The sequence below is a fragment of the Eumetopias jubatus genome, unplaced genomic scaffold, assembly GCF_037043125.1.
Source record: "Eumetopias jubatus isolate StellerSeaLion01/CBP00866 unplaced genomic scaffold, mEumJub1_p1.0 scaffold_6, whole genome shotgun sequence".
Classification (NCBI taxonomy): domain Eukaryota; kingdom Metazoa; phylum Chordata; class Mammalia; order Carnivora; family Otariidae; genus Eumetopias; species Eumetopias jubatus.
In genome coordinates this window covers 144936805-144945892 of record NW_028274812.1, presented here as the reverse complement: position 1 = coordinate 144945892, position 9088 = coordinate 144936805, and positions in this window count along the sequence as shown.

The following is a 9088-nucleotide window of genomic DNA, read 5'->3' as shown; positions in this document are numbered from 1 at the left end:
GGCTCCTGATCAAGTCTCTACCCTTCCTACCTTTTTCACTGTGGCCTCTCTCTACATTTCTATGGCCTCTCTCTAAGTCTCTATAATGATAAAAGTTTTAATTAACCAGGAAGAGATAAAAACCTAAATTTAGATGTATATAATAATAGCATAGCCTCAAAACATATAAAGCAAAGAATGACATAACTAAACAAAGAAACAAATTGAAATCATAGTGAGATGTCTGCAAACACCTCTCTCAGTAAATGATAACCCAATCAGACACACATGTATGGAAGAGTTGAACAATACAATTAAATAAAAAGACCTACTAAACATATAGAGAAGATTGCCCCCAACACCAACACAATACCCATTCTTTTCAAGGATACACAGGTCTTCTACACAAAATGATGATACCCTAAGCTATAAAGCAAGTCTCTGCAAATTTCAAAGATTTAAATCATATATAGTGTGTTCTCAGACCACAGCACAATTAAGATAAAAATCAACAAGATAATTGTAAAATTGCTGTTTTTGAAATTAAGAAATAGCTTCTAAATGAGTGCTTTACTTTGAGTGCTCAAGGAAAAAACGAGAGTTTTAGAAAACTTGTTTTCAGTGCGGGGCAGCTCATCTGCAGCCCCATGGTGCATCACGTCATCCTGGTGCAGAAACTGGCCAAGTAGGACTTGTCAAGGGCATGGTGAGAAAGGGCAAACTTATTCCGTCCATTTGATTGACTTCCCTGTTTCTGCGCCAATGTCTTGCTATTCACCTTATTTTAGTTTTGTAGCGTGTTTTAAAAGCAGGTGGGATGAATTCTCTTTTATTGCTCTCTTTCCTCCGAATTATCAAGGCCATTCTTGTACATCTTCTCTTCAGAACCATAAGATCAGTTTATCATGCTCCAGCTTGTTTTTGAAAAAAATTATACCAGAAACATTATTATTAGCCAACTTTATTCACATCTTTTGGGGGTTGGAAAGATTCTAAGGAGGGAAATGGCAAGGCCTGGCCTAATGGAGGTGGGGTGCAGAGAGAGGGCACAGGGAGACACTGTAGAGATGTCCTGATGGGAAGACTTCACAGTTCAAATGCTCAAGGAGTTTGGGAGGATCATGAAGTAACTGAAATTATTTTCTTTGATGACCCAGCTGCCCACGGCTGGGTACCCCACCTGGCCGCTTTGCAACTGCCAGCTGGTGAGCAGCTTACCCAACGAAAGGAAAACAGGACCTACTATTCCTGAGCTCTGGTTTTTCCTCTCTGTTTATGTTTCATTTTTTGTGTCTAAATCGTGTTTTTGGTTTGTTAGAGGACATGAAATCAATCTATTGATTTTCCTTGTATACAAGGAAATGAGTAGCCTAATAATTACACTTTTTTGAGTTATTACTTGACAGATCATTATAGTTTTAAAAAACTGTGTTTTCAGCTGGAGCTAGTAATTGTTTCCATTAAAATTATTTTAGTTATGTAAATAACCATTGAAAAATGTCTTCCTTTATGTAGTATATAACAAGAAGTGAACAAGATTTAAATAAAGAAAAACAATAACATTTTACCAAGGAATATAAAGGAAGACTAGGATAAATGGGAAAACATGTTCTGTGGCTAAAATTAACCTTTCAAGAAATGACAGATGTTGGCAAGAATGTGGAGAAAGGGGAACCCTCGTGCACTGTTAGTGGGAATGCAAGCTGGTGCAGCCACTCTGGAAAACAGTATGGAGGTTCCTCAAAAAGTTAAAAATAGAGCTACCCTATGACCCAGCAATTGCACTACTGGGTATTTACCCCAACAGATACAAATGTAGTGATCCAAAGGGGCACCTGCACCCCAATGTTTATAGCAGCAATGTCCACAATAGCCAAACTATGAAAAGAGCCCAGATACCCATTGACAGATGAATTGATAAAGAAGATGTGGTGTATATATACAATGGAATGTAAATCAGACATCCAAAAAATGAAATCTTACCATTTGCAACGATGTGGATGAAACTAGAGGGTATTATGCTAAGCGAAGTAAGTCAATCAGAGAAAGACAATTATATGATTTCACTCATAGGTGGAACTTAAGAAACAAAACAGAGGATCATAGGGAAGGGAGGGAAAAATAAAATAAGACGAACTCAGAGAGGAAGACAAACCATAAGAGAATCTTAACTATAGGAAACAAACTGAAGGTTGCTGGAGGGGAGGTGGGTGGGAGATGGGGTAACTGGGTGATGGGCATTAAGGAGGGCACGTGATATAATGAACCACTGGGTGTTATATGCAACTGAAGAATCACCTCTACCTCTGAAACCAGTAATACACTATGTTAATTAATTGAATTTAAATAAAATAAAAAATTATGTTCCGGACAAAAACATTCTATGTTGTACCAATCTCTAAATCCAGTGAAATCTCAAATCTAAAAACTTCATTGAGGGCCCCAAACAAATCAAAAATAAAAATATAAACAAATAAAAATTTGCATAAGATATGAGTAGGAAATTCTCTAAGGAAATACAAAAATGAAAAGAAGCTTAAATTCATTAATAGGGTGTACTAAGATAAATATACAAGGGATCATTTGCAGAATTATTATCATTTTAAGAACTAGAAGAGACGAATATCTATCAGTTGTGAAATAGTTAAATATATGAGTAGAATTAAATGGTGGTTTAAAAAAATGAGGTAGATCTATATTGATCCAGAAGGACCTGTAATGCATATTTTTAGGAGAATCGAGTTGCAAGAAATACAGTGTTACCACTTTTATGTTAAAATAAAACTACACATAGTGTGTGTGTGTGTGTGTGTGTGTGTGTGTGTGTGTGTGTGTGTGTGTGTGTGTGTGTGTAACTCTAAGGAAGAAGATCTGGAGAGCTTACATTATCTGTTAATTGGGAGCAGACAAGCTAGGAGCAGACAAATTATGGGGTTCTCCACTTCTTCATATACTTCTATATAACTTAAATGTGTTACAACAAGAATGCATTTCTGTATGTTATGTAATTAGGAAAACAGAAATATTGATATGCATAACATAACAGACTCTAACTCAGCTTTAATATTTTTAATATTCTTTTCCAGTTTTATTCAATATTCCTATTTTTCTCTACTAGTTTATATCTTCGTGGATATGCATTTCTCATATTGCTACATGTTAAAATAATTCTCATGCCTAATATTCCATATTCTGAATAAACCATAACTTTAACCCTTCTATTGTTGAACATTTACTGATCTTATGAAGAATATCATTCCCATTACTTTTCTCATGGTTTTGAATTCTTTCCTTGGGATGGAATTCTTGAAGTTGGATTGTTGTTGAATGCAAGGGTACGAAGCATTGTGTGTTGGATAGCATCTTCTCAATCTTTCAGTGAAAGTACAAGCCCCTATAACATATGGACAGTTTCCCATGCTCTATTTGCATATGGGGACTCCCACGGATCTGTAATGTTAATTCTGTAGACGTGTCACTCTCTTGCATGCAAATTAGTCATATACTGTTTCTCTTCTAAAAATTCCTTCAGTACCTTTAGGGTGATCATATTTTCTAAACAACAGCAACAACAAAAACCTTAGAAATATGCAGTACCTCTATGTATTAACCTAATGTAAGAAAGAAGACAACTCTGCCTCCCGTTATGCTTATATATTTATTTTAGCAGCTGAAAATCAGCGATTTTAACCTCGATGTCAGAACATGTATTTTCCTCTGCAGACTCAATAAACCTCTTTTAATTTGAATGCAGTAAACGTGCCTTGAATAGTTTTACTTTTCCAGAGTTGGTGCCCATCCCTCTGTGGTCCCCAGAGCAAGCATTGTAGGTGCGTCTGGAACCCGCAGTGAGCGATGCTGTCGATAGGTGGCAGAAGAGGACCACATCACAGCCCGGCACCTGCTCCCCGTGGACCCCCTTCCTGAGCTCTGGGGGTTCCTAAATCCTTTACAAGACAGCCTCGTGAGGTGCATGCAGTTTTCCCTGCTTTCGAATCAAGAAGAAAAATTGAAAAATTTTTCAGTGGGAGAAAAATAAAAATTAAAAAAACGCTCTTTCCTATCTCACGCAGGCATCCTTCACCCACCATTTAGGGGACCCCTTTCCACCCATAGAAACTGAGTCCAGGACCCTGCCTGTACCCAGGCAGTGCATTTCCTCCAGCCTGGAATATTTACTCAAATAATGCCTCAGGGGCGCTATCAGCCCTGGCCTTCACCGCACCAAGACCTACGGCCTCCTGGCTGACGGAGGTGGGGGGGGGGTGCTGCTGGCTTTGGCTTGGAGGTCTCCCACTATCAGGGCAGGCGTGTGCACTCAGAGACAAATCCTCCTCCAGGTAAGTGTGCAGGTAAGGGAAAGCAGGTCTAGGAACAAATGTTTATTTTCAGAGAAAGTCGTCTCAAATTTTAAGAAGGAAGGTTTTCCCAACTTGCCAAGTAGTGGAGTTCAAACTTCGCTGTACTGGTCCGAACAGTGTCACCTCTTGTCTTGGATATCCTCACCTGGCCCCCCGTCCTACCGTCCTTTGCATACTGTGCATTTTTGAGCCAACGTGGACTGAGAAAGAGCTACCTGTCTGGGGCATTTCCCTCTTAACGAATCCTCCCTTCAGCACACAGAACCCAGGCTCCCTTAACTCTGAAATATCACCTTGTAAGGATTAGATGTTTAGGTTTCTCCTCAGCCTCCGTCTATGGGAGGATGAGAAGTTGGTAGCCTTACTCTCCTGTTCACGTGAAAAACCAAGATGTGTTGCTCGGTGTAACCGCACATATCACACGATTGAAGGCGTTATTCCCATGTGTTAATAGTAGTCTGATCCTCAGTGGTGGCCCCACCCAATAACCCAGCTAAAAGAATGAAGAAGGGAGCTTTTTCCTTCTTTTTTAAAAATTTTTTATTGTTATGTTAATCACCATATATTACATCACTAGTTTTTGATGTAGTGTTCCATGATGCATTGTTTGTGCGTAACACCCAGCTCCATGCAGAATGTGCCCTCTTTAATACCCATCACCAGGCTAACCCGTCCCCGGGAGTTTTTTCCTTCTTGAGGCACAGATCTACCCAATCTGGACCTGTGAAGACTTTGTTTCCATTAAAACAACATTTAATCAGGGCTGATCATTTCAGTGGCCATAATTGACTCAAGCAAATGGGACCACGTCAGCAGTAAAAACTTTCATTTCTCCCTTTTGCATGAAACAACCGTAGGACCAGGGTGAATTTGCCTCCACAAAATAGGTCAGGCAAATTCTTATTAGGCCATGAAACGAATGTTTCTGGGGGCCTCAGGCCAATATTTCTCTGGAAAAAAATTGAAGTATCAGTGGCCTCACAGGCCAGGAACAAACGTTCTATTGCCCTCTGGGTGGACAGACATTAAGGACACAGTTCAACCAGAACTTTGGGACACGGCGACCAGAGAGAGCATTTCTGACTACTGTGGCCATGAGTCCCAGCCACCTGACCCCACCAGCTGCTCAGGTGCAGGTCTATGGAACTGGCAGTGAATTCTGAAAATGGCACATGACTGATAATCATGATTACTGTCATCATGTCATCACCGTATACTTTTTACCAAGTATTGATGAAGCCAGATAGGTTATTCTTCAATAACATCACCCAAGTAATATGACCATTGTGTTCCTGCCCTCAGAGAGATCCATTTGGAACTTAAGCCCATTGGGAATTGACTCTTCCCATCAAGAGAAGAAAATGCCAAAATTCATCCTCATCTCCCATCAGTGACTCAGGGCAGAAGAGACAACTGAAAGATTAAGGAGAATGAGCGGTGCTGCAAAACTGGACAAATGAAGAAATCCTTCCCAGGATCAAACTTCATTTTAGGCTGACAGTTTGCAAAGCTCATTAGAGAAAGCAAGAACTCCTCTGGCATATAATTGTGGAACACTCTGAACTTACAGTGCTGTACCACGAGGAAGACTGTTCTTTGAGGAGCAATCGGGTAGTTCTAGCGTTTATCCAAACTCAGCCCCCGGCAAAGTAACTTTGGGCACAGAGGAGTTAGGGACGGCATAGCCAGAGACCCACAGAAGCCCACAGCAGAACAGAGCTCATTCTTGTCCCCACACTCCGCCAAAGGTCTCTATCAGTTGATATTGGAAGTGAAGGAGTAATCCATATCAGAAATTATATGTAATGCTCAAAGTCACTGCGGAGAAACCTGCACCCAGCTCTTGTTCCAGAGTGTGGATTCAGCCGTGCTTGACTCCCACGCTGGTTTCTCTCAGCTTGTGATTTGTGAAGCCGTGGGTGGTGGCGGAAGAGATGACTCCTTTAGGGGCATCTGCCCAGCCCCGAGACGAGCTTCTGGATCCCAGCGGAGATAGGGCAGGTGTGCTGAGCAGCGGCTACCCTCTTCCTGTCTCCTTCCTGAGTGCCACGTGTTTCTGTCTCCTCAGCACTCCTCCCTCCAGCCCCTCCTAGCTTCCACTGAGCTTTTGCTTTCCTCGCGCCAGTGCAGACCCCAACCATCCTCAACTCTTACCCCCTGGGCACCTGCAGCCTGTGCCCGTCCGCACCCGTGTGCCCTCTCACTGCCCCACCCTATCTTCCCATACAGTTGAGTACCTGCCGGAGGGCCCATCATTTTATGGCACTTAGTCTGTCTCTTCTTTGTGTCTGTAGGCTCTGGAGGTCAGGGACTGCATATCCCTATGGTCCTACTGCCTCATACAGTGGCGTTTTCAGATAATGCTTACTAGTAACAACAGTTAACATTTGTGAAACTCTGCTAAGGGTCAGGCACTCCGTTAAGCATACAACATACGTTGACTTCGTTGGAGATACAAGGAACGTTTTCCTATTCCTCCTTTACCAACGAGGAAAACAAGGCCCCAAAAGCTAGGTTACTGACTTGCTCAAGGTCACACCATCTGTTTGGACCCAGAAATTGGAACTTGACTCTTCTTGCATAGGCAGCCCTGGTCCTAACCCGTCAGGTGCGGCTTAGCTGGTAGACGGACTGGAGGCCTGCGGCGTCTCTCAGTGGCTCAGGGCTTCTCTTTCCCTGCGACCCCTGCCTCAGTGCCACGCAGGGGTCGAGGGAGGTGCTTTCAAGTGATCTAATGGGGGCCCTAGGACCTTTGCAAGGATTGATGGCAGGCATGTACTCTGGGGCCCTGAGAATGTGTTTCCAGCACACAAGCCTACTTTTGTGAGGAATTGGGGCAGATGATTATCTCTCTCTCTCTCTCCACATCTGCCTTCTCCCCACAGAGGATTTTTTTTTCTTATAATTGTCTGGTTTTAAGGATACCTGTAGATATTTCCCTTTCCCAGCTGCCGCAAGAACTGCGTGGATGTTTCAGATTCTTGAGGTTCTCAGATGGGTCATGTCAACAATGCTGTCCTCTTCGGGTCTTAAGGAGTATTAAAGGTTATTATTCAGAGGATCTTGCTGCCATATGGTGAGTTAGAAATATGACCCATCTTAGTAAGATGACAAATATAAGATAACAATAATACTGAATCCTAAATTATCATCATTGAAGACTAACAGTTTATCCATGGCTTGTGTTGGCTTTCAGTGAATATGCTCAGGTTTTAGTAAGTGTTGTCTCATTTAGTCACTGAAACCAACCCCCCATAAGACAGGTATTTATTAGGGGCACCTGGGTGGCTCAGTTGGCTGAGCAGCCGACTCTTGGTTTCAGCTCAGGTCATGACCCCAGGGTCCTGGGATGGAGCCCCGAGTTAGGCTCCCTGCTCAGTGGGGGGAGTCTGCTTCTCCCTCTCCCTCTGCCCCTCCCCTACCTCTGCTCATGCTCTCTCTCTCAAATAAATAAATAAAATCTTTGGGGGAAAAAAGACAGGTATTTATTAGTTGTACAACCTGGGGTAAGTTACTTAAGTGCACTGGGCTTCATTGCCCCAGTCTGCAAAATGGGGATAATATTGGTACCTGCCTCATAAGGTTGTAATGATGCTGGGATTAAGTACCTACATAAAGGGCTTAGCCCAGTGCCCAAGACGAAGTAAAAGCTCAGGCATTCTGTACCCTCATTCCCATTTTACAGATCAGGAATCTGAGCCCCAAAGACACTTACTTGCCCAAGTTCACAAAGTGAGATCCAAGCCCAAACCTCAAAGGGAAATCCTTTAACCACTCTACCACACTGCCTTGCTTAATCATTGGTTTAATTAAATAAGTTAATTAATTATTTGCATGCTGTCTTTTGTCCCCTGCCTCTATGGCGTGTAGAGGTGAACTCAACTGGTGAGAGCCCAGGGCCTCAAAGATCAAGGCCAGTTGGTACATCCCTCCCAAGCCATCTTGCAGCCCACACAAGGATGCTGGGTGGAGGGGCTGAGGGGTCATGGATGAATCCACGCGTGACCATCACCACTATCGAAAGATAGCCTAACTCCGGTTAGAGGGACCCCGAGTCCTCGTTTGCCCACGCTGGTCTGGATTTGTTACAGTCTTCCTAGCCTAATTATTAACAGTGTCCTCTCCTTCTCAACGGTGTTGGTTTAGACAATCAGTTATGTGGTCATCCTACTCACAGTGGTGTCATCTTCGGCAAATAAAGGGCAGCATGTTTTCATAATCTTTTGGCACCTTGCCTCTGTTCAGACTGTCAGCAGCCATGTCCTCTCCACCCAGACTTTTTCCCTACCCCTTCCTGCTGATTACTTTAAATTTCATCCCTCCATACTTCCCCAGCTACCTCCGCTTTCAAATTCTTGGTGGTGGCCTGGGGTTTAAGGAAGTTAAGTGGTGTCTCCATCCTGGGTCCACCATTTGCTGGCCGGCAAATCACTTCACCTTTCTATAAGACCTACTTCCTCATGTGCAGAGGGTACTGCGAGGCTAGACCTCATGAGGGTGTTATAATATGGTGCTTAGTAACTGTTAGCTGTCTGTGAGTCCTGTTAGTCAAAAAGAGGTGATGGCTGGTGCAGCTAATAAGACAGGATGCCCTTCCTGGTTTTATCACAGTTATCTCTGCTGGGCACCAATACCCCACATGAAGCATGGTGAAGGATCCTGGGATTATGATATGGAAGATCTTCATAGAGTATTTCATTCCTGTTAAACAAGGCTGAAGGCTAAGCTTACAAGGCAGGGGCAGCCTA